This window comes from Lathyrus oleraceus, chromosome 7 (assembly GCF_024323335.1).
Source record: "Lathyrus oleraceus cultivar Zhongwan6 chromosome 7, CAAS_Psat_ZW6_1.0, whole genome shotgun sequence".
Lineage (NCBI taxonomy): Eukaryota > Viridiplantae > Streptophyta > Magnoliopsida > Fabales > Fabaceae > Lathyrus > Lathyrus oleraceus.
Genome location: NC_066585.1, coordinates 494,846,067 through 494,873,673, shown reverse-complemented (window position 1 = coordinate 494,873,673; position 27,607 = coordinate 494,846,067).

Below are 27,607 nucleotides of genomic sequence, written 5' to 3'. Positions count from 1 at the left end.
GCTTGTTGGATGGGATTCATTTGTTTGTACTCCGTCTTTGGATCTTCATTGTTGAGAATCACCTCCAGGCTTGTTGGATGGGATTCATTTCTTTGTACTCTGTTTATGCGAATTTTCTGTTGACTCGGTGGTATTGACCTTTTTACCCTTATGTATGGATAAGGTTGTCAGTATTTCCCTGTTGTTCTCATTTTCCTTGTATCTGTTTGTTCTCTTGTTGCTGCAGGTTGCCATCTTTTCAGGATGGGTCAGGCTCTTTGAATGCCTGAGAGATGAACATATCATGTGCATCATACGCATCATTAGCATCATACTCATATCATTTTGCATAACAGGTGTTCTTGGTCGTGACTTCTCACTCTGGTTCCTGTTTTAGGCAGGATAGCTGATCAACGTCCACACCGCTACTCAACAAGACTGAATCAACAGAGAAGTATGGATCAATTTCAAGCAGAATTGGCTGAGATGAAGGCTAGCATGGCCCAGTTTATGAATATGATGCAAGGGGTTGCGCAAGGTCAAGAAGAACTTCGAGCCATGGTTCAGAGACAAGAGGCTGCAAATCCACCGATCAACCATGCTCCGCCAGAGGGAGGTCCGGTCAATGATAACAATGTTGCTGCTGCTGTACCCGTCAACAACTATGCCGTAGGTGATGAGTTGGGGGGAATTCGAATCAACGGTCAACCTATTGTTCCAGATGCCGCTAATGCCAGAGTAGTCCGTGCTCCGGCCCGTAATCCTGTTCCGATTGTTGACAGACAAGAGGATATGTTCTCTCTGCTCAGTGAAGACGAAGACGTTCTGGGAAGGGTTAATGAGAGAGACCGCAAAGTTGAGGCTCTTGCTGAGAAGATCCGTGCTATGGAAAGTCAGAATTCTCTCGGTTTTGATGTTACTAATATGGGATTGGTTGAAGGTTTGAGAATCCCTCACAAGTTCAAAGCACCGTCCTTCGACAAATACAACGGTACTTCTTGCCCTCGCACCCATGTGCAGGCTTATTATCGAAAGATCTCTGCGTATACCGATGATGAAAAGATGTGGATGTATTTTTTCCAAGATAGTCTGTCTGGGGCTTCTTTGGACTGGTACATGGAATTGAAGAGAGATTCGATCCGATGCTGGAGAGATCTGGGTGAGGCCTTCTTGAGGCAATATAAGCACAACATGGACATGGCACCGAGCCGGACTCAGCTGCAGAGTCTTTGTCAGAAATCCAATGAGAGCTTCAAGGAGTACGCTCAGAGGTGGCGTGAACTGGCTGCTAGAGTACAACCCCCTATGCTGGAGAGGGAGTTGACAGATATGTTTATCGGTACTCTTCAGGGTGTGTTTATGGACCGGATGGGAAGCTGCCCATTCGGTAGTTTTTCTGATGTTGTCATTTGTGGAGAGAGGACTGAGAGTTTGATTAAAACTGGGAAGATCCAAGATGCTGGTTCCTCTTCTTCTAAGAAGCCGTTTGCTGGGGCACCTCGTCGAAGAGAGGGTGAAACTAATGCTGTTCAACACCGCAGAGATCAGAACAGAATTGAATACCGTCAAGCTGCTGCTGTAACCATTCCGGCACCTCAACCTCGTCAGCAACAACAACAAAGAGTTCAACAACCGCAACAACAACAACAACAGCAACGTCCGTATCAGCCCAGACAAAGGATGCCTGATCGACGTTTTGATTCGCTACCCATGACGTACGCCGAGCTGCTGCCCGAATTACTCAGGTTGGGGATGGTTGAGTTGCGTACAATGGCTCCGCCTACAGTATTGCCTCCTGGGTACGACGCCAACGTCCGTTGTGACTTTCACTCTGGGGCACCAGGGCATCATACTGAGAAGTGTCGGGCTCTCCAGCACAAGGTTCAAGATTTGATCGATGCCAAAGCAATCAACTTCGCACCAGTGCCTAACGTCGTAAACAACCCTATGCCTCAGCATGGTGGGCATAGAGTGAACAATATTGAAGGGAAAGAAGCTGAAGATCTGGTTGTTAATGTTGATGATGTTCAAACTTCTCTGTTAGTTGTGAAGGGCCGTCTGCTGAATGGGGGTGTCTACCCGGGCTGTAATGAGGGTTGTTTGGGCTGTGCAGAATCTGAGAATGGCTGCGACCGGTTAAGGGCCGGTATCCAGGGTATGATGGATGAAGGTTGTTTGCAATTCAGTAGGGCTGTAAAAGATCGTGGGACAGTGTCAACTATCACCATTTACTTTAAACCGTCTGAAGAACGTGGACAAAGGGTCGTTAGTGCACCTGCAGCAAATGGTATCCCAGTTACCATTCCCGTGCCTGTAACCATCAGTGCTCCAACTACTATCGTTGCGTCTGGAAGAAGGGCTGTTGAGAATAGTAGAGCCGTGCCGTGGAAGTATGATAATGCTTACCGCAGTAACAGAAGGGCTGAAAGTCAGACGAGACCAGTGAATCAAGCTCCAGTGACAATTGGTTTACCGAATAGAGTTCCTGCAACTGTTGGTCCGGCTGTGGATAATGTAGGGGGTCCATGAGGTTTTACCAGAAGTGGTCGTCTGTTCGCACCGCAGCCTTTGAGGGACAATAATGCTGAGGCTCTCGCCAAAGCAAAGGGTAAGCAAGCTGTGGTTGAGGAAGAACCTGTCCAGAAGGAAGCGCCCGAGGGGTCATTTGAGAAGGACGTGGAGGAGTTTATGAAAATAATCAAGAAGAGTGACTACAAGATTGTAGACCAGTTGAATCAAACTCCGTCCAAGATTTCTATACTTTCACTATTGTTGTGCTCTGAGGCACACCGTAATGCCTTGCTGAAGATGTTGAATCTGGCTTACGTGCCTCAGGAGATTTCTGTCAATCAACTGGAGGGCGTGATGGCCAATGTGAGCACCAGGCATGGTGTAGGATTCACCAACCTGGACTTACCGTCTGAAGGGCGAAACCATAACAAAGCCTTGCACATCACCATGGAGTGCAAGGGGGCAGTGTTGTCTCACGTATTGGTAGACACCGGGTCGTCGCTGAATGTGTTGCCTAAGCAGATTCTGAGGAAGATTGATGCGGAAGGGTTTGTGCTTAATCCCAGTGACCTGATCGTTCGTGCTTTCGACGGATCCAAACGTTCTGTGTGTGGGGAAGTTACCTTGCCTGTGAAGATAGGTCCTGAGGTATTCGATATCATCTTCTATGTTATGGACATCCAGCCCGCCTATAGTTGTTTGTTGGGGCGTCCATGGATTCATGCAGCAGGGGCAGTCTCGTCGACTCTCCATCAAAAGCTCAAGTATGTCTGGAACGGTCAGATTGTGACTGTGTGCGGCGAAGAAGAGATTCTGGTGAGTCATCTATCCTCGTTCAAGTATGTTGAGGTGGATGGCGAGATCCACGAAACCTTATGTCAGGCGTTTGAGACTGTGGCTCTTGAGAAAGTGGCGTACGCTGAGCAGAGGAAGCCAGGTGCTTCGATTACTTCTTACAAGCAGGCTAAGGAGGTTGTTGATTCTGGCAAAGCTGAAGGCTGGGGCAAGATGGTGGATTTGCCGATTAAAGAAGACAAATTTGGCGTTGGTTATGAGCCTCTCCGAGCAGAGCAGAATGGTCAAGCGGGTCCGAGTACCTTTACCAGCGCTGGGCTGATGAATCATGGCGATGTCTCTGCAACCGGTAGTGAAGACTGTGACAGTGATTGTGATTTAGACAACTGGGTTCGCCCGTGTGCACCAGGGGGGTCTATCAACAACTGGACGGCTGAAGAAGTGGTTCAAGTTACTCTTCTGACAGAGTAATTTTCTGTTGTTTTGTCATTTTGCATGAAAATCCTACGTTCTGCCCAAGGCGTAGTGATTCATTTTGTAGGGCCTCATCATGTTTTAATGATTATCATTAATGAAGGACATTTTTTGCAATCAAACTTTGTGATCCCTGTTTTTCTATTTTTTGTTTTCACCTTTTTTCAAAACAATGAAAATGGCAATGTTTTTGTTTTTTGTGATTTTTTTTCGAACTCTTTTTCTAAAACAAAGCATTAAACATGCAGAAGCGATCTTATGGCATTCACTATGAACAGTTCTGTTATGGCTCAGTATGATTTCGACAATCCCATCTACCAAGCCGAAAAGGAGAATGAGGAAGACTGTGAACTCCCTGCAGAATTGGCCAGACTACTGAAGCAGGAGGAAAGGGTCATCCAACCTCATCAGGAGGAGTTGGAAGTTGTTAATTTGGGTACTGAGGACGCCAAAAGAGAAATCAAGATTGGGGCTGCTTTAGAGGACTCTGTCAAGAAGAGGCTGATTGAGATGTTGAGAGAATATGTGGAAGTATTCGCCTGGTCATATCAAGATATGCCTGGTTTAGATACAGACATTGTGGTGCATCGATTACCCCTTAGAGAAGGATGTCCTTCGGTCAAGCAGAAGCTTCGTAGAACGAGTCCTGACATGACAACTAAGATCAAGGAAGAGGTCCAGAAGCAGTGGGATGCAGGTTTTCTGGCTGTTACAAGTTATCCACCGTGGGTGGCCAACATCGTTCCTGTGCCGAAGAAGGATGGTAAAGTCAGAATGTGTGTCGATTACCGGGATTTGAATAGAGCGAGTCCGAAAGATGATTTCCCATTACCTCACATTGATGTATTGGTTGATAATACGGCTCAATCCTCGGTATTCTCTTTCATGGATGGTTTCTCTGGATATAATCAGATCAAGATGGCGCCAGAGGACATGGAAAAGACGACATTCATTACACCTTGGGGCATGTTCTGCTATAAGGTGATGCCATTTGGGCTAAAGAATGCTGGTGCTACCTATCAGAGGGCAATGACGACTCTCTTTCATGATATGATGCACAAAGAAATTGAAGTGTACGTAGATGATATGATTGCGAAGTCGCAGACAGAAGAGGAGCACCTGGTTAATTTGCAGAAGCTGTTTGATCAGTTGAGAAAGTTCCAGCTGAGGTTGAATCCGAACAAGTGTACGTTTGGGGTGAGATCAGGGAAGCTGTTAGGCTTCATTGTCAGTGAAAAAGGGATTGAGGTTGATCCAGCGAAAGTCAAAGCTATTCAAGAGATGCCTGAACCGAAAACGGAGAAGCAAGTCTGTGGGTTTTTAGGGAGATTGAACTACATTGCAAGGTTCATATCTCATCTAACTGCCACATGTGAACCAATTTTCAAATTGCTAAGAAAGAATCAGGCGATCAAGTGGAATGATGACTGTCAGAAAGCTTTTGACAAGATAAAGGAGTATTTACAGAAACCTCCAATTCTGATACCTCCAGTTCCTGGGAGACCTCTGATAATGTACCTGTCAGTGACTGAGAACTCGATGGGGTGTGTATTGGGACAGCATGACGAGTCTGGTCGAAAAGAGCATGCCATATACTACCTTAGCAAAAAGTTTACCGACTGTGAAACAAGATATTCACTGCTCGAGAAAACTTGCTGTGCTTTGGCCTGGGCTGCTCGCCGACTGAGACAGTATATGTTGAACCATACTACTCTGTTGATTTCTAAGATGGATCCAGTAAAGTACATCTTTGAGAAACCAGCTCTCACCGGACGTGTTGCCCGTTGGCAGATGATTCTAACAGAGTATGACATTCAGTACACGTCCCAGAAGGCCATCAAAGGTAGTATTCTGTCAGACTACCTCGCCGAGCAACCGATTGAAGATTATCAGCCTATGATGTTTGAATTCCCTGATGAAGACATCATGTATCTTAAGATGAAAGATTGTGAAGAGCCTCTCGTCGAGGAAGGACCGGATCCTGATGACAAATGGACACTGATGTTTGATGGGGCTGTGAATATGAACGGTAACGGTGTTGGGGCGGTATTGATCAATCCTAAAGGTGCTCATATACCTTTTTCTGCCAGATTGACGTTTGACGTCACCAACAACGAAGCTGAGTATGAGGCTTGTATCATGGGGATAGAAGAAGCAATTGATCTGAGGATCAAAACTCTTGATATATTTGGAGATTCCGCTCTAGTGGTCAATCAAGTCAATGGAGATTGGAATACGAATCAGCCGCATTTGATTCCGTATAGAGATTACACCAGAAGAATACTGACGTTCTTCAAGAAGGTGAAGTTGTATCATGTCCCCCGGGATGAGAATCAAATGGCTGATGCCTTGGCTACTTTGTCATCTATGATCAAAGTTCATTGGTGGAATCATGTGCCACATGTTGCGGTGAATCGACTCGAGAGGCCTGCGTATGTGTTTGCAGCCGAGTCTGTTGTGATTGATGAGAAGCCGTGGTATTACGACATCAAGAACTTCCTCAAGACGCAGGAGTATCCTGAAGGTGCGTCGAAAAATGACAAGAAAACCCTGAGGAGGCTAGCTGGAAGCTTCTATTTGAATCAGGATGATGTGCTGTATAAGAGAAACTTTGACATGGTCTTGCTCAGATGCGTGGACAGACCCGAGGCAGACATGTTAATGCAGGAAGTTCATGAAGGTTCCTTCGGTACTCATGCCGGCGGACATGCAATGGCTAAGAAGTTGTTGAGAGCGGGTTATTACTGGATGACTATGGAATCCGATTGTTTCAAGTATGCTCGGAAGTGCCATAAGTGTCAAATCTATGCTGATAAGGTGCATGTACCACCAAGCCCTCTGAATGTCATGAATTCACCTTGGCCGTTTGCCATGTGGGGCATTGATATGATTGGGAAGATTGAGCCTACTGCTTCGAATGGACATCGCTTCATCTTGGTTGCGATTGACTATTTCACCAAGTGGGTGGAAGCAGCTTCCTATGCTAACGTTACCAAACAAGTGGTTACCCGGTTCATCAAGAAAGAAATCATCTGTCGTTATGGAGTTCCTGAAAGAATCATCACCGACAATGGTTCGAATCTCAACAACAAGATGATGAAAGAGCTGTGTAAAGATTTCAAGATTGAACATCACAATTCTTCTCCTTACAGACCGAAGATGAATGGTGCTGTAGAAGCGGCGAACAAGAATATCAAGAAGATTGTGCAGAAGATGGTCGTTACGTACAAGGATTGGCATGAGATGCTGCCTTTCGCTTTGCATGGGTACCGTACCTCAGTACGTACGTCGACCGGGGCAACCCCTTACTCCCTTGTGTATGGTATGGAAGCTGTCCTACCTGTTGAAGTGGAGATTCCTTCTCTGAGAGTTTTATTGGATGTCAAGCTGGACGAAGCCGAGTGGATTCGAACGAGGTTTAACGAGTTGAGCCTTATCGAGGAGAGACGGCTAGCAGCCGTATGCCATGGACAGTTGTATCAGCGAAGGATGAAGCGAGCCTTTGATCAGAAAGTGCGTCCTCGAAGCTATCAGATCGGTGATCTAGTTTTGAAGAGGATCCTCCCTCCCGGTACAGATAACAGGGGCAAGTGGACTCCTAATTATGAAGGACCGTATGTTGTGAAGAAGGTCTTCTCCGGTGGAGCCTTGATGCTTACAACTATGGATGGTGAAGATTTTCCGTCTCCTGTTAACTCAGATGTAGTCAAAAAATACTTCGCATAAATTGACCCGCTGGACAAAAAGAATAAAAGAGTCCAGGCAAAAAATGGGCATCCCGGCGAACCAAAAAAAACAGAAAGAAAAGGTTCGGGCAAAAATTAGGGATAAAAAAATAAAAATTTGTACACCCGGTAAGTCGAAAACCCGCAAGGGCGGCTTAGGCAAAAATGGGTATCCCGGTGGATTGAAAACCCGAAAGGGCGATCCAGGCAAAAGTTAGGGATTAAAGCGAAGACTACAGTCTGAGTTGTCTGTACTTCGTCGAGCTTTGTCGTCTGCCATCTCGAAAGATGTGATCCGTCCAGTCATTCTTCTCAGAAAGCAAGGAGTTGGGAGGAAAACTGATAATCTGTGAGTTATAACAGAATTAGGAAATAGTGGATGCCGTGTTCACATTGCCATTAGGATAGATTTTTTCCTTTTGTGCGCAATTACCTCTTTCTAGGAATTGCCTCCCAATGTATTTGCCTTCTCAGGCACATTTTCAATCAATAAAAGTCGTTATTCAGATAAATGGCTCTTCTGTTTTTATTTTTACTGTTTTGTTTGCAAAATGTCCGAATTTTTGATAAGCATTGCATATAAGAACATGGAGGCTACACAATAACGTGCAGGACGACAAAACATTTGAAAATCATTTTGAATGTTGAGGACACTTGAGCGTATCTTGTCCATGTATCCCCTGGGGGCATTTTGTTGTGATGTTTTTTCAGATTGGCATCTGTGAGGACGTTTCCTCAACAGATATTTTTCCCCAAGCAAGTTCGGAAGCTATCAGAGCTATGTTTCCCTGCGAAGACGTCTGTGGATAGTGCCTTCTATTCCCCAGCAGATCTGAGGATTGCCTATCCCCAACAGACCTGTATTTGCCGATTTCCTCCCCGAGTGAGGCAGGTTCATTGAATTTTATCTCCAGCATTTATCCTATCTGTGGACTGAAGGATATTCCCAGCGGAGTTTACCTTTCCCCAGCAGCAGTGCTATTTTCCAACATGAGTGTGAAGTCGTTTTACCATTCCCCAAGCAGAGTTCCCCGCAGAGTATTTCCCCAAGAGGAGTCTCCCCACAGAGTCAGAGTATCTGATCATTTCGGCTCACTAGCCAGGGTTCATTTGCATTTTGCATGTAGTAATCATTGCATCCTCAAAAATCGCGTAGCATTTCCATTCATAAATGGAGCATTACGCCATAGAAAAATTCAAACATATGCATTCATGTGTTAACTTCACCAGACCGTATCCCCGGCAGAGGCGGATCATTTCATTCAACATCAGCACGGCAAATCTGCTACAGTTGCTCTTGACAGCATTCAGGATTGATATCCCCCACAAAGGTTTATTACCTCACCCGTTGGTGACAGAAAGTTTGTTTCTCCCCAGTGAGACCCCCAACAAGTGGTCAACCTTGCCTTGACATATCTAAGATGTCGTTCTTGTGATACCAGTAAGTGTCATGCCAGCACCCGCGTGTGTTTCGTTTTTTGGTGTCGGTAAACACCATCATTTCGGTGTCTGTAAACATCGAGTCTCACTCCAGTCATCAGTAAATGTCTGGTCATCATTTTTGGTGTCGGTAAACACCATTGTTTCGGTGTCTGTAAACATCGAGTCTCACTCCAGTCATCAGTAAATGTCTGGTCATCATTTTTTTGATGTCGGTAAACATCATCTTTCGATGTCGGTAAACATCAAGTCTTTTCTGCAGTCATCCGTAAATGTCTGATAACCCCCCAGCTAGAAATTCCCAGTAGAATCATCTGTAAATGTCCTATCTGGTTTCCAGTTGCAAATATTTGTTTTCCCTCAGTCGAGTATTCCCATTCATCTGTAAATGTCTGGTCGATCTTTTTGGTGTCTGTAAACATCATCTTTCGATGTCTGTAAACGTCGAGTATTCCCATTCATCTGTAAATGTCTGGTCGATCTTTTTGGTGTCTGTAAACATCATCTTTCGATGACTGTAAACGTCGAGTTTTCCCATTCATCTGTAAATGTCTGGTCGATCTTTTTGGTGTCTGTAAACATCATCTTTCGATGTCTGTAAACATCGAGTCTCATCCCAGTCAACGGTAAATGTCTGGTCATGTTTTGTTCCTTGTTGATAAAATCAAGATCCCCAGAAGTCGTCGGTAAACGTCTTGTCTGATTACACCACAAAGATTTTGTTCCTCCCCAAGTGGAGACGCCATAGGTAAATGGCCCCGTTTTCTTCGATATCGGTAAATATCAGATCCCCAATTGCAGTAGCCATCGGTAAATGGTCAAGCTGAAGTTGATATCGGTAAATGTCAAGTTTCTTTAAGGCCACCATCGGTAAATGGTCTTGCTTCCTTTTACATCAGAGTTGTTTCCCAACCGCCATTGGTAAATGGTCTCGCTAAAGTTGATATCGGTAAATATCAAATTTCCAGTTTCTAACCATCGGTAAATGGTTTCGCCTTTCTGAAGTTGTAAATTGCAGGAGTCATCGGTAAATGACGTGGTTCCTCTTATATCATATCCAGCAGAGTGCAAATTCTACGGTTCTTTGGTATTCAATCCCTGTTTACCCTGAAAGTCTGACAGCCGTTGCTCTCATCCATTCGGGTTCCCAGCTGATTGAATAGGGGCAGCTGTAGCACCTCAAATTTGCACCCATCATTGTACATTCTCATATTAGGTCATAGCATATCATGGTCCATTGCATAGCATTGCATTGCCTCTTTTGCCTCAAGTGCAAAGCCAATCAAGAAATTAGGTCAAACTGATCAGGAGATCAGTCAACCAAGCAAGCAAGTGTGTTTCTCAAGGAGCCAAGGCCCTGGGGTTGGTCCAACATGTTCACATGACTTGGAGATCCATTTGAAGTGTTTTGGTCAAAGATTGGATGTTCAGAAGTCATCAGTTCATGCACAGTCAGGCAAAGAACCCTAGACAGTCAACAGTCAGTCAAAGCAGTGGATGGTGGCCATTCTTGTGGAATTTGGGCACCATGCTCATTAATCAAGAGTTCATATGTCTTGGGACATCATTTGAAGTCAAGTTCTCAAGGAATTAGGGTTTGGAATTCACCAGAAGAGGTTCAGTCATCCAAAACCCTAGAAAAGTCAACTGTTGGTCAACTGTTCATTTAATCAGTGATTTGTTGATGGAAAATGGTTTGAGAGATCTTATTCATGTCCAAATAGTCCTCATATATCATGTCAAACACCATCATGGAAGAATTTGAAGCCAAATCAGAAATTTCCCAAAATGGAAACTGGACCTGTAACTGAAACTTACCAAAAATGGAAAGTCTTGATCCTCAAACTTACATCATGATACAAGCTTCAAATGAATTTTTGCCCAACATGAAAGTTGAAGATCTTGTTCTCCCATTTCCAAAAAGTCCAAGAACTCTCAATTCCCATGTGCGGTTGGCAAGTTATGATCGAATCGATTTCAGAAATTCTTGAACTTCAAAAGGCCATATCTCTCAAACCGTTTGGCCAATTTGGGTGGGGTTTTTTCCTACAAGTCACATTTGATCTCCTCTTTCCAAAAATATAAATTTCATGAGCCAAAACCTTGCCAATCAAAATGGCATTTTTTGACTTGTCTCATTTAAATTCAAGTTTGACCAAGGGTTGACTTTTTGATATAATCATTTTTTTACCACTTGGCCATTGGAATATGTTCAGAAATGTTATTTAAAATGTGTTTGCAAGGTCATTTTATGCAGTACATACAGCCCATGCTAGGTTGCTTGAATTTTGGAAAGAAAGTACCATTTCACCAAACCTATCCCACAAATCCATGAACCATGCCTTGTACTAGCAAAACAGCAGATTTTATGATGATTTTCTGTCAAGTGAAATCAGTAGAAGCTGCACAACAGAACAAAAAATTGACTCATGCTCAAAAACTTCATTTTGGCCATTTTTTTCTAAAAATCTGTCAAAACCTCCAAAGAACCTAAGCCTTGCATTGATGTTTCACTATCCATTCATCATTTTGGAACCACTATTTGCAGCCATCTAACACACAAAACCACTTGGTCTAAACAGAACTTCATTCTCTAAAAAACCACATCTTGGCATTTACACAAAAGCTGTCAAAACTCTAAGGTTAGAAGGGATTGCCTTACCACAAAAGCAACTTCTCAACAGCAGATTTGATGGATATTTTCTGTCAAATGTGAACCTTAAGTTGCAGCCTTTAACCACACAAAAAATCCTCACTCTCTCATTGGATTTCTTCACCCAAATGGCAAATTCTGTTCACAAACAGAAACAACATCAAAACAGAAAATGATAACTTCATTTTTCTGTCAAAAAATGAAACCAGCAGCAGCATCAAACACATCATACAGCAAGAGACCTTGGTTAACTCACTCATGCTAAAAACCTTGCTTTTGGCCATTTTTCCAAAGTCTGTCCAAAGCTTCCCAAAGAACAAAACCTTGCATTGCTGTTTCACTATTTTTTTCACCACTTTGAACCTTTTTTCCACCACCATCCTACAGCAGACCAACCACAGAACTCATGCTCTAAAAAACTGCATCCTTTGGCATTTTCCAAAACCAGTCCAAAAACCTACAAAGGGCCAAACCCTGCCTTGCCTAAAACACAGTCCAAGCATCATTTTGAACTGATTACCATTGCATTTTCATACCTGCAAGCAGCTTTGGAGCAACTGGTTTTCCTCAAAGCAATTTCCATAACAGCACTCGTGTCCCTCCATTTCAAGCATCAATGAGCAAAGTACTTCAAACACTCATCACTTGAAGACCTAAAGAGCATCTGTTTCAGGCTAAAAGGACCAAACAACAACTGTTTCTCATTCTGCTTCAAAAATAGGTAAGTGCCCGACCCTCTCTTTTCATCAAACCATGCTATGTTTTTGATAGTCCTTGCCTTGCTGAATGTTGTGAGCTTTATATCATTTGATTTGGTTAACCATGTTGCAAGAAATCTGAACTTTCATTTTCATGAACAAATATGTTTTCCCTCGATTTGGTTTGTTTAGGTTGATTTAATGAAAATGGATAGCACATTCATGTTGTATGTTGCATAATGATTCTATTGATGTGCTTGATTTGTTATTCTGGGCCTTTTGAAAATTCGAGCTCATGAAGGTGATGAAGTTGTTGCTGCTGTTGCATAAACCTTAGCCTGCCCAGAAATCCACATGAATGGTGTTTGTTGTGTTTAGTTGTGTCTGCTTGATTGTTGCATGATTGTTATGTGCCATGATGCTGGTGAAACCATGTTTGATTGCTGTTAATGATGAACCATGAAGATGAGTATGCCCTGCTGTTCATGCCAAACCCTAAAACCTGCCCAGAAATCCACATGAATTGTGTTCTGTTTGTTTGTGTTATGATGCTACATGAGTATTAATGCCATGCTGTTGTGTGATTGGCTTGGTTTGATTTTCGTTTGATGATTTTGAGCATGAATTGGATGAATGTTGCTGCTAAAACCCTAGGGTTTTTGAACCCAGAAAGCTTGAACATCCATTGGCCCTCTGCACTGTTTCATTGGGCAACAGCCAATCACAACATTTCGTGGCCCTTTGCAAAATGCATCGTTTTGATTAATGATGCCCATAATTACAAAAATGCCACGCTGACTTCCTTTGACTCACTTAAATCATGTTATGTGTTCATGTTTGCTTCCATTTGTTCATTCAACTTACAAAATCCATTTTTAATTCATTTCAACTCCAAAAATTATGGGATTTTTTGCATTGTGACCTGTTGGATGTCTAGTATTTTACCATGATTTTTAATAATTTTTCTGATCATTGGATTTTAATTGGCTCTAGGGTTTTTGTTATGTGACCATAAATGATACATGTTGCCAAAACAATTGTGAAATACTCATGTTGCATCCATTGGTTCTGAAATTTTTTGTGGAGAAACTAGACACATTCACCTTTGTTTTGATATAAAGTTTGTGCATTTATCATATGTGGTGTGTGAGCTTTGATTTTTTGAAGTTAGGTGTTACATTTGGTGCCACACCATGAATGTGCATTTTCCCAATTTTGGTTGACATGTTTCCTTACATCCAAATGACCCCAAATTTTGCATGATCCCTCCCTTACATGTCTAGTTCATGTGTGATTTTTCCTGGATTTAATTGTGCAATTTTCCATTTGATTGTGAATTTTATTCCCTGCCTAGTCAATGGTTGACTTTATATGATACATGTTGCCAAATCCTTTGGGAAATTCTCATACCATATTGTATGATCATGAAATTTCATATGTGATAACTAGACATATTGAGCTTTGCATTGGTGTTAATCCCATCCATTTCTCATCTGTTTTCATTTTGTTATGATTTTTTGAAGTTGACCCATGATTGTTGACCTTCTTTGTGCTTACTTGAAACTTGTTTGACTTCATGATTTTCATTGACTGCCTTCCTCTCATCCAAATGCCATGAAATTTGACATGCTTACTATGCTAGATGTTAGGATTGAGTGTGAATTATCTGATGATTTTTGAAAATATTTGGGTTGACTTTTGATGCAAGTCATTCTGTTGACTTCTGTGAGCTTCTAAATGCTATACTTTGACTTCAAATGTTCATGAAATGATAATAATGCATGATTTGAATGTGAGACCAATTGAGATTGATTCTTAAATGTTTGAATTTAACTTTGGTTGACTTTTCTTTGCTGTTTTGACTTTTTCATTTGTTTTTGACCCCAGGCTTGTCCTAGGGGTCTTTTGGACTTACAATTGAGTTAATGTTTCAGGTTAAGCACCAATGCCTCAAAGATCATTCAAACTTATTTGAACTTGATTGTTTACCATGTGCTAACCTTTGTTTTGTAGGTGTGACTCATGTGTTTGAGTCTTGCTTTGCACAGTTGATCATCTGTTTTGTTTGTGAATCCCATTCCTTTTGCTTTTAACTGTTGAATTGCATACTGATTGGTTTGACTTTTTCAGGTACTTTAGTTGCTTAAGTTCTCTGAACTTGATTTGCTTTGCTTTTTAGCAACTTGCTTGAGGTATAATCTCTGTTACTTCATGTAGTCTGGAGACCCGGCCTGTTATTTGGCCGGGCAAACTGTCTGAAGTCCTCCTTAAGAGGCAATGCTTGTGTATGTTTAATTTGTCCTTGTACAGAGTCAAAGACCTCCTAAGTGAAGAGGCAATTGGTAGATCAAAGGGATAAGCAATCTATCCCCTACTATTCAGTGAGTCTCCTCAGTGCTCCCATTACATGGTTGTAGCACTGAGATCTTAACCCAAGATCTTGTGCAATTGCACAGTTGAGTCAGTATCCAATGTGTAGAAGGGTTCCCACTTTCTGAACCCACACATTCTTGTCTTGAGCTCTCCCAGGCCAGGGATAAGAGCTGTGAAGTCTTATCTTCACTCACCTTTCATCTGCTTCACCTTAGCCCCTCAATGGCAAGGTTAAGAGCACATTCACCCAGTTCCAGAGGTTTGTTTGTTGAGGTTGATATGACCCCTTGACTAAAACCTAACCCTTGTTTGAGCCACTTGTTTGTGTATAGTGTGTGCTATCTGTGCTTGTAGGATTGTTTGACTTGCTTCCTGTGCAAGTTAGGATTGTTTGACTTGCTTCCTGTGCAAGTTAGGATTAGTTTAGACTTGCTTCCTGTGCAAGTAGGTTTTGCTTGGCTTGCTTCCTGTGCAAGTTAAGTGTGTGTGTGGCTTGCTTCCTGTGCAAGTCATGTTTAGGATAGGTTGGCTCCCTGTGCCAGTTAGCTAGAAACCTTAACTTAGGGATGATTTTGCATGATAACATCTAGGCTTGAGTCGTAGTCTCCCTAGTTGTGTCTCCCTCTGTTATCTGGTTAGGCTAGTCCTGTATCCCTGCGTAGGGGAACTACATCGCCCTGATCTTCACACCAGATGAAGTATGTAGGCAGGAGATTGAGCTGATTTCTCCGGGCGCCCTTTTCTTTTTTTGTGTGTGTTGTCTGACCTTTGCTAGGCTCGAGTCCGTGACTCCTTAGCAATTTGTCGCCCTTTTTCTTTTTTGTGTGTGTTTGACAGTTATAGGCTGAGTCCCCGACTCCCTATTAACTTGTTGTGCTGTTGTGTGCTTGGAAGCTGATGTAAGTCCATCGAGTGGCATTTGGGTTCCAGTGTGCGTGTGTTTGGTTCGGATGCTGATGTAAGTCCAGTGATTGGCATTCGGGCTCCATGTTTGCCTGTGTTCGCTTTGCTTGTGTGTGTGTCAGCCGAGCTACGAATGCTCTGATTCTTCTCTCGTCCGAGAAGATACGTATGCATAGGATGCGATATCCTAGCGAGCATGTGTCGTTTCCCCAGTCCGAACTACTTCGACTCTGATGTCTATGCCTGATAGACTAAGTAGGCCCAGGATACGACATCCTGCCGAGTCAGTTTCAGTCAGTTTCTTTTGTCTCTTTTCAGCCAGTGTGTGTGTGTTTGAGCAGTGTGTTAGCAACCATTTTCCTACCTATTGTGCGTGGATCCCGTAGAGTACTACGGATGCGTAGGGGTGCTAATACCTTCCCTTCGCATAACCGACTCCCGAACCCATCCTCTTTGGTCGCGAGACCATGTTCTTTCCAGGTTTACTCTGAGCGTTTCCTTTCCCTCTTTTGGGATAAATAACGCACGGTGGCGGCTCTGTTGTTCTTGTTTTCCCGCCGGTTTTTCGCGCGATGCGACACCCTTGTTCTGAATATCTTTGAATACGGGGCGTAGGCCCCAATTATTCAAAGTAATCTCCTCTGTTCATAGACTTTAGTGCAATTCAAATCAAATAACTTTCAACCTTCAAATCCACAGACAACACTTCAACAATCAACATCAAAAACACCTTTCTCTTTGGACCAAACATAATTCTCTTTGAATACCCATACACTCTTGAGGTTAATCACCTTCTCTTGGTTAATCACCACCTTCCTGGGTTAATCGCCTTCTCATGGTTAAACACCATTCTATGAGCCATACCCCTCTCTTGGGGTTAATCACCTTCTTATGGTTAAAATCCTCTTATACATTTTTGCCTTGTTAGTCCCATGCGTAGGCAAGCCCATTTTATGCATGTTTTCCTTGTTAGTCCCATGTTTAGGCAAACCTCTCATTCTCATGCATGTCTGCCTTGTTAGTCTCATGCTTAGGCAGACCCCTTTTTCTTTTATGTTTGTCTTGTTAGACCTAGTGCTTAGAAAAACCATTTTCATGCATTTTTTCCTTGTTATTCTCATGCTTAGGCAAACCCCATCATGCATGTTTTCCTTGTTAGTCCCATGCTTATGCAAACCCCCTCATGCATTTTTCCTTGTCAGACCTAGTGCTTAGGAAAACCCCCATCTCTTGTAAACTTTCCTTGTTAGTCACATGCTTAGGAAAGACACATCTTGCATGTTTGCCTTGCTAGCACGCAATGCTTAGGAAAACCCCCTTTTCTTGTAGGTCTTGATCCCCGGATCTAGGCAAAACCCTATAATTCTGCATTGGCTAATCACCATTTATTGGTTAAACGCCACACTCTTTGGTTCAGATACACCACTCTATGGGTTCAAACAATACACTATTGGTCCAAATAATACTTTCACCATACTTCACAACAACTTCACCATTTCACAAATCTTTTTCAATTCATTCACAAACTCTTTTTTAATCCAATTCATTCATAAACCTTCTTTTCAATTCAAGCAACAACCTTTTTAAACTCAAACATTTTTCTTTTCATAGAAGAAGTGTTATAATTTTTTCCTTAACAGTCAGACTAAAATCTTAGAACGCCCAAACAAGGGTTAAAATCAACTAACGTCAAAGCACTTCTAGGATACGATTATAACTCGTTCCCTAAAAACAACCAACAAATATTTATTTTCTACCATGAACTACGGAGCTTTGATTTTCTCATTGCACTATGAGAATACGTAGGCACGAGAGTTTGAATACTTTGCGAGCACATTAATTATAAAACTTATTTTTCTCTTTATTAAAAATCAGTCGCAAGTAACCTTTAGATAATAACACTCATCCGCGCAAAGAACAATCAAAATGGTTCTCGCTGAGTACAATGCATGTAAGGGATGCTAATACCTTCCCCTTGCATAACCGACTTCCTTACCTTTCTTCTCTTACCCTTAGGTTTTATTGGTATTTTCCCTTTCTCTTATAATAAATAATATTCAGTGACGACTCTGTTGTATTTCGAGCGTGAGATGCGGTCGAGTATTTTTCGCGGTGCGACAGCTGATGACTCTGCTATGGATAACCTAAGTAAGTCAAGTCTAGTTTTGTTTGTTTTCTTTGTATGTTTGGGTGTTTATCTTTACTGTTTTACTTGTTTTATCTTTATTTTATCTATCACGTCTATATTTTTTTTGTATATTCTTTTCAAGAGGGGATCCAAATTTTTTTTACAGGGGATAAATCGAATTTCGGTACCATTGTAGGGGTATCGTATATTTAATCCATAATAATAAAATGAAATATAAAATAAAATAGAAAACATAAGAATAAAAAAGAAAAGCAAATAATAATAGGAAATAAATAAAAATAAACAAACAAAGAAACACATAAAATCCTAAAATTAGAGGTTAGGATGGACTCTCTTTAGGGAAGTAGGACGTCCCGAGTAGAGTCGCCAGCTGGAAAATTACAGAGTCACCATCATCATTTATTTGTTCCTAAGGAACAAGAAAATAATTATAAAACCTAAAAGTTAAGGGGAGAGACTAAGGTTCGGGAGTCAGTTAAGCAATGAGAGGGTATTAGGTATCCTTACATCCATTGTACTCAATGGGATCCTCCTCTAATTCTAGGGTTAGTGTGTGTTTCTAAGAAAAGTTTGCTTATGTTACTTATTCTTACTTGAGTTACTTATTTACAAAGGAAATGTTATTATTCGGAGAAAATGTTTGGTTAATAAAGAATGACACATAAAATGTTTTTAGTTATCGTACTTGTTAGAGTGCTACGACTCTATGTCTACGTACCTCCATGCTTGATGAAGGATCAGAGTCCCGTAGTTCTTCTAAAAAATATTTGCTTGTTTATTTGATTTTTTATATCTTGAAAAGGTTCTCAACGCATCAGGGGCGGAGAAAGTATTTGATTTGAAAATGCATCAATGCACAAGGGCAAAAGACTTACAGTTTGAATGTGTGAAGTTGATTTTAATTGATGTGTTAATTGCAAAGATGTTATAGTTAATTTGATTTAGAAATTAGATTAGATGTTATGTATACATAGTCTTTATTTTTGTTATTTTTAATTAAATGAAATAAAGCTCATTCTTGTATGATTTTTATTTTAATAATGAAACTAAATAAATAAATTGATTTAACATAAAAAAAAAAATCTAAATCAATTGAAACTAAATTTAATATAATATTTGTTTTTTTTGTGATAAATTGAATATCAATAAAATGTAAAAAAAATTGTAATTTTGTGTTAATAACCAAGATTGAATAACTTAAATTAAGTTAACTAAATTAAATAACCAAACTTAATTATTTGAAAATTTGATATTTTTTTATTACTTTTGTGGAGTTTGAATAGGGCTAAAGTTAATCTAACTAAAACAATTTAGGAAAATATTATTTTTTGTGCAATAAAAAATATGAAATATGACATTCTTTAAAATAAAAGAGGTGACTTCAAACCAAATAAAATACATAAATACAATAAGTAAAGATCTATCAATCATAAATCATAAAAATATACAAATAACAAATTTGAGATCCTAAAAAAGACCAAACATACAAATGAATCACAACTCAAAAAGCTATATATTTTAACCTACATAAAGCACGACATTCAAACATATGTTCAAAGGTATCAAGATGAAATTATCAATATGGAGTGCCTTGACCAATATAAGTTGCCTCCTCCCTTCTTTCTCTTCCCTTTCCCTTCTTTCTTTCTCTACAACTAAAAAAACACAATTATGATTTCCCAAAGACAAATAAACAATAAGGATATGTCTCTTTTTTCCTTTATTCATTTATTTTTTTTACATATAAAAACAATAGAAACAAAAATAACTAAATAACTTCTAAATTAAAAAAGTGTAGGTTTTATTGAGAAACAAAGTTGGTAGTGATTTGGAAGATGATGAGAGTTTAAGTTAAACGTGAGTTTTAGCTATTTAATTAAAAATGATTTTTTAGAGTAAATGTATATTATGAATTGTTTAAAAATCAAGGATTTTCTAATGTGTAAAAAGTGTAATTGTGTGTACAAATTTAAGACTTAAAAATATTACCGTTATAAAGTTAATTACCACCATAATTATTTAATTACCCTAATTACAATCCATAATAAAGTTACGTTCATGTTCCTATAAGTAATTTCGTACTAAACTCTATTTAATTATTACTAAACTCTATTTCGTACTAAACTCTATTTAAATTCTATTTAAATAAATTACCTATCTTTAAATGACAAAATGAATTTTTTTTAATAATAAATATTACCGTTATTTTATTGTTGTTGCAATCTTATCATTCCAAAATGAAATCAATATTCTGAAATCAAATTAATTATTATTGTAGTTTTTTTGCCAAATATTATCGTTACTTGATTTTCTTTAAATGACAAAATGAATTTTTTTAATAATAAAATCAATACCCATCAAAATTATGAAGTTCCCAAATGAAAAACTAATCTAATACAATATTTCATGTCCTCGATGGTCAATTCAACTTAATTCCATCTTTAATTAATTTTCATTTTATTTAATTATTATCCTATTAGTTTTAGGTTGGAAGTTTAATAACATCATTATAATTAATGACCAATATCATAATATACACATTTTAAAGAAAAATGGCCCATAATTAATGATTTTAAATAATTTATTTGGAAATTATAATTATCATTTAAAATTATTTATTTAACTTCTTAATATTAGGGGATCAATTCTAATTAATTCATACTAAAATAATTATACTAATTGTATTTAATTATTGATTTTATTTTATTATTTTTATATGTTTTTCTATTATTCAACATTCCAACACAATTGTGGTAAAGGCAAACAAATCTAAATTATAATTATTATACTTAAAATTAGAACAATTTTTTTTAATACAAAATATTAACTCATTATTATTGATTGTACTTACTTTTTTATTTAATTTTTATTCTTATTTTTGCCTACTAATATTTTTATTTATTCATAAAAATTCATTAAAATTTTAAAGTTTAAACAAATCAAGATTTCTTCTTATGTTTCTCTAATTTCTTTTTCAATTAATATTTCTTAATACTAGGATGGTCAATTCTAATTAATGCATACTAAAATAATTATACTAATTGTATTTGATTCTTAATTTTATTTTATTATTTTTATATAACTTTCGTATCATTCAACATTCAGACACGATTGCGGTAAAATTCATTAAATATATAACTATCAAATTAATGCTATATTTAAACTTAATTTTTTTAATCCATGTTAGTACTATTTTATACCATTATGATATAAAATTATTTATTTATACTATTTTATATATATTTATAATCTTAAAGTATCTTATTTAATAATTTTTACATTTTTATTTTATTTTATTTTATTTTAGCATTCTTTATATTTATACTACAATATAGTTTACAATACAGTTACTTCATATTAGGGATATTGACAAATTCAATAGTATACAATAATATTATATTTAAACTTAGTTTTCAAGGTCTAATTTTATACATTTACCATAGGCCAAGACAAATTAAAATATATATATGTTTATTGGGTCGAGACTATTTAATTTCTATTATTTAATTTATTTTTTCTACTAAAATAGACATCCTCTACGGGTCGAGACAACTTAATTTTTGTAGATTTATTAATGTTACAAAATCACAATTTTAATAATTATGATATTAACAAATCTTATTTACTATACATATAATTGAAATATTCGGTATAAATGAGACAATTATCATAGATAAATACATAAACTTTTTTTTAATGAAAAACAAAAATTATGATTGATAAATACATAAAAAAATCATGCTAAAAAACATGAGACAATCACAAAAAAATATATAAGACAATCATGAAAAAATACTACAAATATCTATTTTATAAAAAAAATATATATGACGATTATGATTATGATTGACAAATATACTAAAAAATACACAAATTTCTTCTGAAGAACAAAAATTTCTCATTGATGAATTAAAAATATCACCAAAAGAATGTGAATTAATGTTCAAAATTTATTTGTTCAAAATTTTATTCAAACTTTATTAATTATTTATTTGTAGTTCATTGCATAATTTATTTAAAATAATAATACTTTTTAGTATTTTGTCTATCTTACATATTGTTTTTTGTCAAAAAAAAAATTATATATTAGTATTACTCTTCATATTACTTGACCCGTGTGAACACAGGGTGTTGTGATTCCCTTAATTGTTTAAATTTTAGAAAAATAACAACTATAATATCATATCAATTTTTAGATATTATAAATAACTTTAATTTCAATTTCGATTCCATTAATCGATATATTTTTTATTTAATACCAATTATAAAATCATATTAGTATTATTGTCAAATGAATCTATCATTTTATGCTTTATAACATAAATATATAATAAATGTCTAAGCCTACATCATTTCCACTATCACATATCCATCAATTAAATAGAATTTAATTTTTATTTTTCATATTTTTTATATTTAGTTTATAAACCATATTCTTAAAATAATCTATCAAATAAGTTTTGTGATACATACTTTTTAAAATCATTAGTTATTGTGTGAAAAATACGTCTTAAATATTATTTTCTATTTTTATTTTTTATTTTTAAAATCTAAAAAATATAACATAATCAAACAACCTCATTATCTAATATTAATTTATATGTTTGACATGTATGTTTTCTAGCATAAAACTTATAAACTCATATGACAATAAAAAAATTATTTTATACATTTTCTATAAATCAAGACAACTTAAAATATAAATGCCCTCCGAACCGAGACTACTTGATTTTCTATTATTTTATTTATTTTTTCTATTAAAATAGACATGCCCTACGGACCGAGATTACTTAATTTGTATATGTTTTATGAATTTTCTTATCCATTACTATATTATATTTATTTACTATTTATAAAGATATTTTCGCGATCCATGGGAATCCACATGTAGATGACTATTTAATTATTTCATTAATTTTTTAAATTAAAATATACATTTCTGACGGGGAAAGACTTTAATTTATATATCTTTTATATACATTTCTTAACCATCACTATACGATATTTATTTACTATTTATAATACTATTGCGCGACTTCTGCAATCTATGAAAGTAAATATATTTTAGATATTGTTCCCATGCTGAAAGGATGTGATCCGGTATCCGGATGCGAAATTCCAAAACAATCGAGTTTGACGCGACAAATGTGTTTCAAACCCACTTGAGAAAACTCCAGTTTTAATAGTTACACTAAAATAAATCTTAAACAAATGATTTACATTGACGAAAGTGGGTAGATTATTTGTCTAAGATAGGGAAACACGCTGATGAAAGTAGGAATTATCCAACTTTTTTATTTTTTTTCTATAAACTGATATGTTCATAATATATAAAAGTTAATTACCACCATAATTACTTAATTACCCTAATTACAATCCATAATACAGCTAATTTCATGTTCCTATAAGTAATTTCGTACTAAACTCTATTTAATACTCTAACTAAACTCTACCATTTTACAATTTAATAAATTTGCCTCGACAACATAAAAATTGATTCAACTATTTAATACTCTAACTAACTCTATCAATTCTTTATACATTTAATTGTAAGGTGATGTATGATATGAGCAATTTCCAATGGGTGAATTATTTTATAGATTTGGGATAAAAATAGAATTTTGAAATCTTGAATTATGGTGTGGATTTGGAATAAGAGGTGGATTTCCAAAATATGGGGTGTTTTGTTGATTTGGGATACAAAGAGGACTTCCATCATTTTGCATAAAATTGGAGCATGTGTTATGTTGATTGAGGTTCATTTTCAAATGAAATGTGTACACACAAAAATTAAAATTAAATAAAATAAATTGGTCAAATTTAGATTAGATGTGAGTGAAAAATGTGATAAAATAAATTACCTATTTATACTACTAAAAAATATTACCGTTATTTGATTGTTGTTGCAATTTTATCATTCCAAAATGAAATCAATATCCTGAAATCAAATTAGTTATTATTGTAGTTTTTTAAGGTTGCGGGCAGGTTTTAAATCATCACTTCCTAAAAGGTTGCGGGCAGGTTTTGTATAAACCCAGTTTTTTAAGGACCAAAGAATTGTACGAAGTTAAATCATTTTTGTTGCTGGACTTATTTCTCACAATTTTAACTAAAATTGTGAACCTTTTGTTTCAATATCTTTTGTTGCATTAAACCTTACTGTATCAATTCCAATTAATTTCAACATTTGATAGTATTCATTACTATATTTTAAAACAAATGAGGTTCTGGTATTTCTTTTACATGATTTATGTATTTTGGTTAAATAATCATTTATTATGAAGATTAATATTTACGCTTTTATACCTCAAATTAGTAACAGATTGGAAAATTTCATCCATTACTAAATAAATATATTTTTATTTCTTATGTCTAAAATCTCATTGATAAATGGAATGTTTATTCATAACATTAACAATGGAATGTTTATTATATATCAATATATCAATAAATTGTAAAAATATTTTTATATTATATATTTTGATTATTTCCTTAATATAGTATACAAACAAATTAGGCAAATTATATTACTATAAATTAATAATGTTTTACTTTATTATGTCCCAAACTGGAAAAAGTTATTTGTGGAAATTTTTTGAACTCATTTATTGATCATTTAACATCCATTACATTAAAAAAAACTCTTATGCAATAAATTTGTGTACGTTGATCCAACTATATATATATATATATATATATATATATATATATATATATATATATATATATATATATATATATATATATATATAAATAAAAAAATATATTATATTTTAATTTTTTTTAAATAAATTATTGCACTTGCGCGACCCGTGCGAACGCACAGGTACTTTACTAGTTTATACCTAAAATTTAGTTTAGGAGAAATAAATGAGGATTATTTGTATTAATGGGAATTTGATTTTGGGTAGGAATTGAGTGAATTGGGAGATGCAATTTGGAAAGATTTTGGTTTAAATACTAATAGATGATTAATACAACTCCTTTCTTTTATTATTATTTTTTATTTCTAAAACAAAACAATAATAATCTAATATTATCTAATTATATTAATAAATCATAATTCTAAAATAATTTTAAATCCTAAATCATTTCTACAATTATTTTAAATTCTAATTTCAAAACTATTTCTAATTCTAATAAACTTAATTCTATTCTAAAACTAATTAGTTATAGAAATAACAAATCTAACCAAAAACTAAACTAAATATCAATCTAAAACTAAAAATAATCTAATTCTAATATAAAATCATATATATATATATATATATATATATATATATATATATATATATATATATATATATATATATATATATATATATATATATATATATTATATATATATATATATATTATATATATATATATATATATATATATATATATTATATATATATATATATATATATAATCTATTAATTATCCTAGGTAGAAATAAAAATAATCATCAAATTAAAAATTAAATTAATAAGAATAATAATAATCTAAAAACTATTAATTTAATAATAATTTGATAATCAATAACAATAAAAATGGGAGAAATTACTATAAAAGAGAATGTGGGATTTGATTTAAAATGATATTATTGTTGCTGATATACTTCCATTTGCCTTTGATTGAGATTAATTACATATTTGAGACATTTATAAATCAAGATATGATGTTGAGATATTATTTTTAGAAAGAATTATGTGTTATAAATTGATTTTGTTTCTCCTTGTTTCATGCTTCATCCGTGTGATGATAAACTCTTTTTTCTTTTTAATTTTTATTTGACTTATAATAAGAAAGAAACGATATTAAAAATAGTAATAACAGAAAAAGTTTTGTTTAATACCTATTAAAAAGAAATGAAATTTATTTTTAACAAAAAAATTAACTAAATCTACAACTAAAAAATTAAAATTAGTGATGACATAAACTTAATTAAAAATTATAAGTAAAAAAAAGATTAGAAATGATAAAAATAATAATAATAATGGTAAAAATAAAAACCATGTTAAAATTTTTTTAACTAAAATAAATCTAGAGATAAAAAATAAAATTGTTAATTGTTATAGTAAAATGATGAGATAGTAACAACTGCTCTAAATAATGACCAATATACACTAAAAATGACATTATTATTTAAAAGATAAAACAATATAGATAAATAAAATAAAAGTGAGATGAGATGATGACAGAGATAGTTTTGTTAATTAAATGTAAAAATAAAAGAAGTTCTAGGAACACACAGACTAATAGAAATAACTATATATAAAAGAGAAAATTTGCTAATACTAATGATAGTAATAATAATGCCAGTAATTCATAATATCAAATGATAATAATTTAACAAAATAATAATACTAATCATCTAATAAAATTACTAACTTTGCTAAATAACTTAAGAGGATACTTGATACTAATGATCTTAGATCTTCTTTTTCTATCTTGATTTCTTTTGATTTTTTAAATATAGTAATTATTTAAAAAAATTAAATAAAAAATTTGAAAATTAAAAAAATATAAATTTTGATTTTTTTTAGATTAAAAATAAATTATTTAATAATAAATAAAAATTCAAAAAATAAAAAAATACAAATTTTGATTTTAAGATAATGTAATTGAAGTTAAAATATAAAAAGGAGAAAAATTATAAAAGTGGGGAGAGTGATTCAAACTCAAGACCTCTCTCTTGTACATCATTGCACATGCTCTTCTACCTATTGTGCTCTTTTATTTATTCAAAATAAAGTGACACTAGAAAACATATGAAGGATGAACAAAATTTGGGGTACGACAATACTAATCTAGATACTTCTAGTCCTGATACTTACAACCAAACCAAATCCTCAACAATCATCAATAAAGAACAGTGGTACAGATACAAAATAGCATAACCAAATCAAAAGCAAAATAATAAGAAGAAGAAGAAAAGGAAAGCGAAAACAGAACCGCACACGTATGCACCCCGCACACACATCATCACGTCGTTCCTCCTCGATCCACTATCGCATCGCCCGCTTGCGCCCTTCTGTCTGTAACCACACAACCACCAACTTCTGTTAACTCCACCGCGATCCCCCTCACGTCGGCGATAACCGCACACGGATCCGCAACCGTCACCCACACCATTGTACACTCTTCGTCATCCTTTGATGCCACGTATCTCTGTCGTACCTATGCGCACTCGCCGGCGACTTCCATCATCACAAATTCAAAAATCCATTTAATAGATTCATCACCATTCCACCAATATGAATCACCCGCGAGTCATATTTCTGATTCTGTTTACACCATATGAAGTTTTCAAGGTTTTATCCATTTCTCTTTTGTATTTCAGGTTTATGCTTTGATTGGAGAAAAGCAAATGGTTGGTGGTTTGATTTGATTTGCTGAATCAATTTTGAGAGGAAGCTTTGAATTGTTTTAGACTTTTGCTTTTGAAACGAAATGAGAAAGATAAGAGGTGGTAGAGGACGATGAAATGAAGAAAGGTTACTGAGTGTTTTTTTTGTTGAATTGTAATTCCTTGTGTCAAAGCAGACTGCTCGGTAGAACAAGGAAGTGTCGAACCACCTAGTGTGTTGAGTTGTGTTAGTGTGTCGAAGTGTTGAAGCATGTTGCTTCACACAAGATTTCGACTTAGGCCTATTTTAGTTGTATTAGCTATTTTGGGCTTTTATAGTTTTGGGCTTTGACTTGAGGTCCAAGTTAACCTAAATCTATAAATAGAGGGAGTAACCCTTATTTTTGTAAAGAAGTGAATAGAATATTCATAACATTGTAATTCACATTATTTTGCAGTTGTAAAGTGAATAAGAAGTTTTCCACAGTGTGTGGGCAGAGAGAAACTCTCCAGAATTTTAATTTTTCTTCTCCTTCATCATTCTTTACACTCTTTCTTTCTCTATTGTTCTTT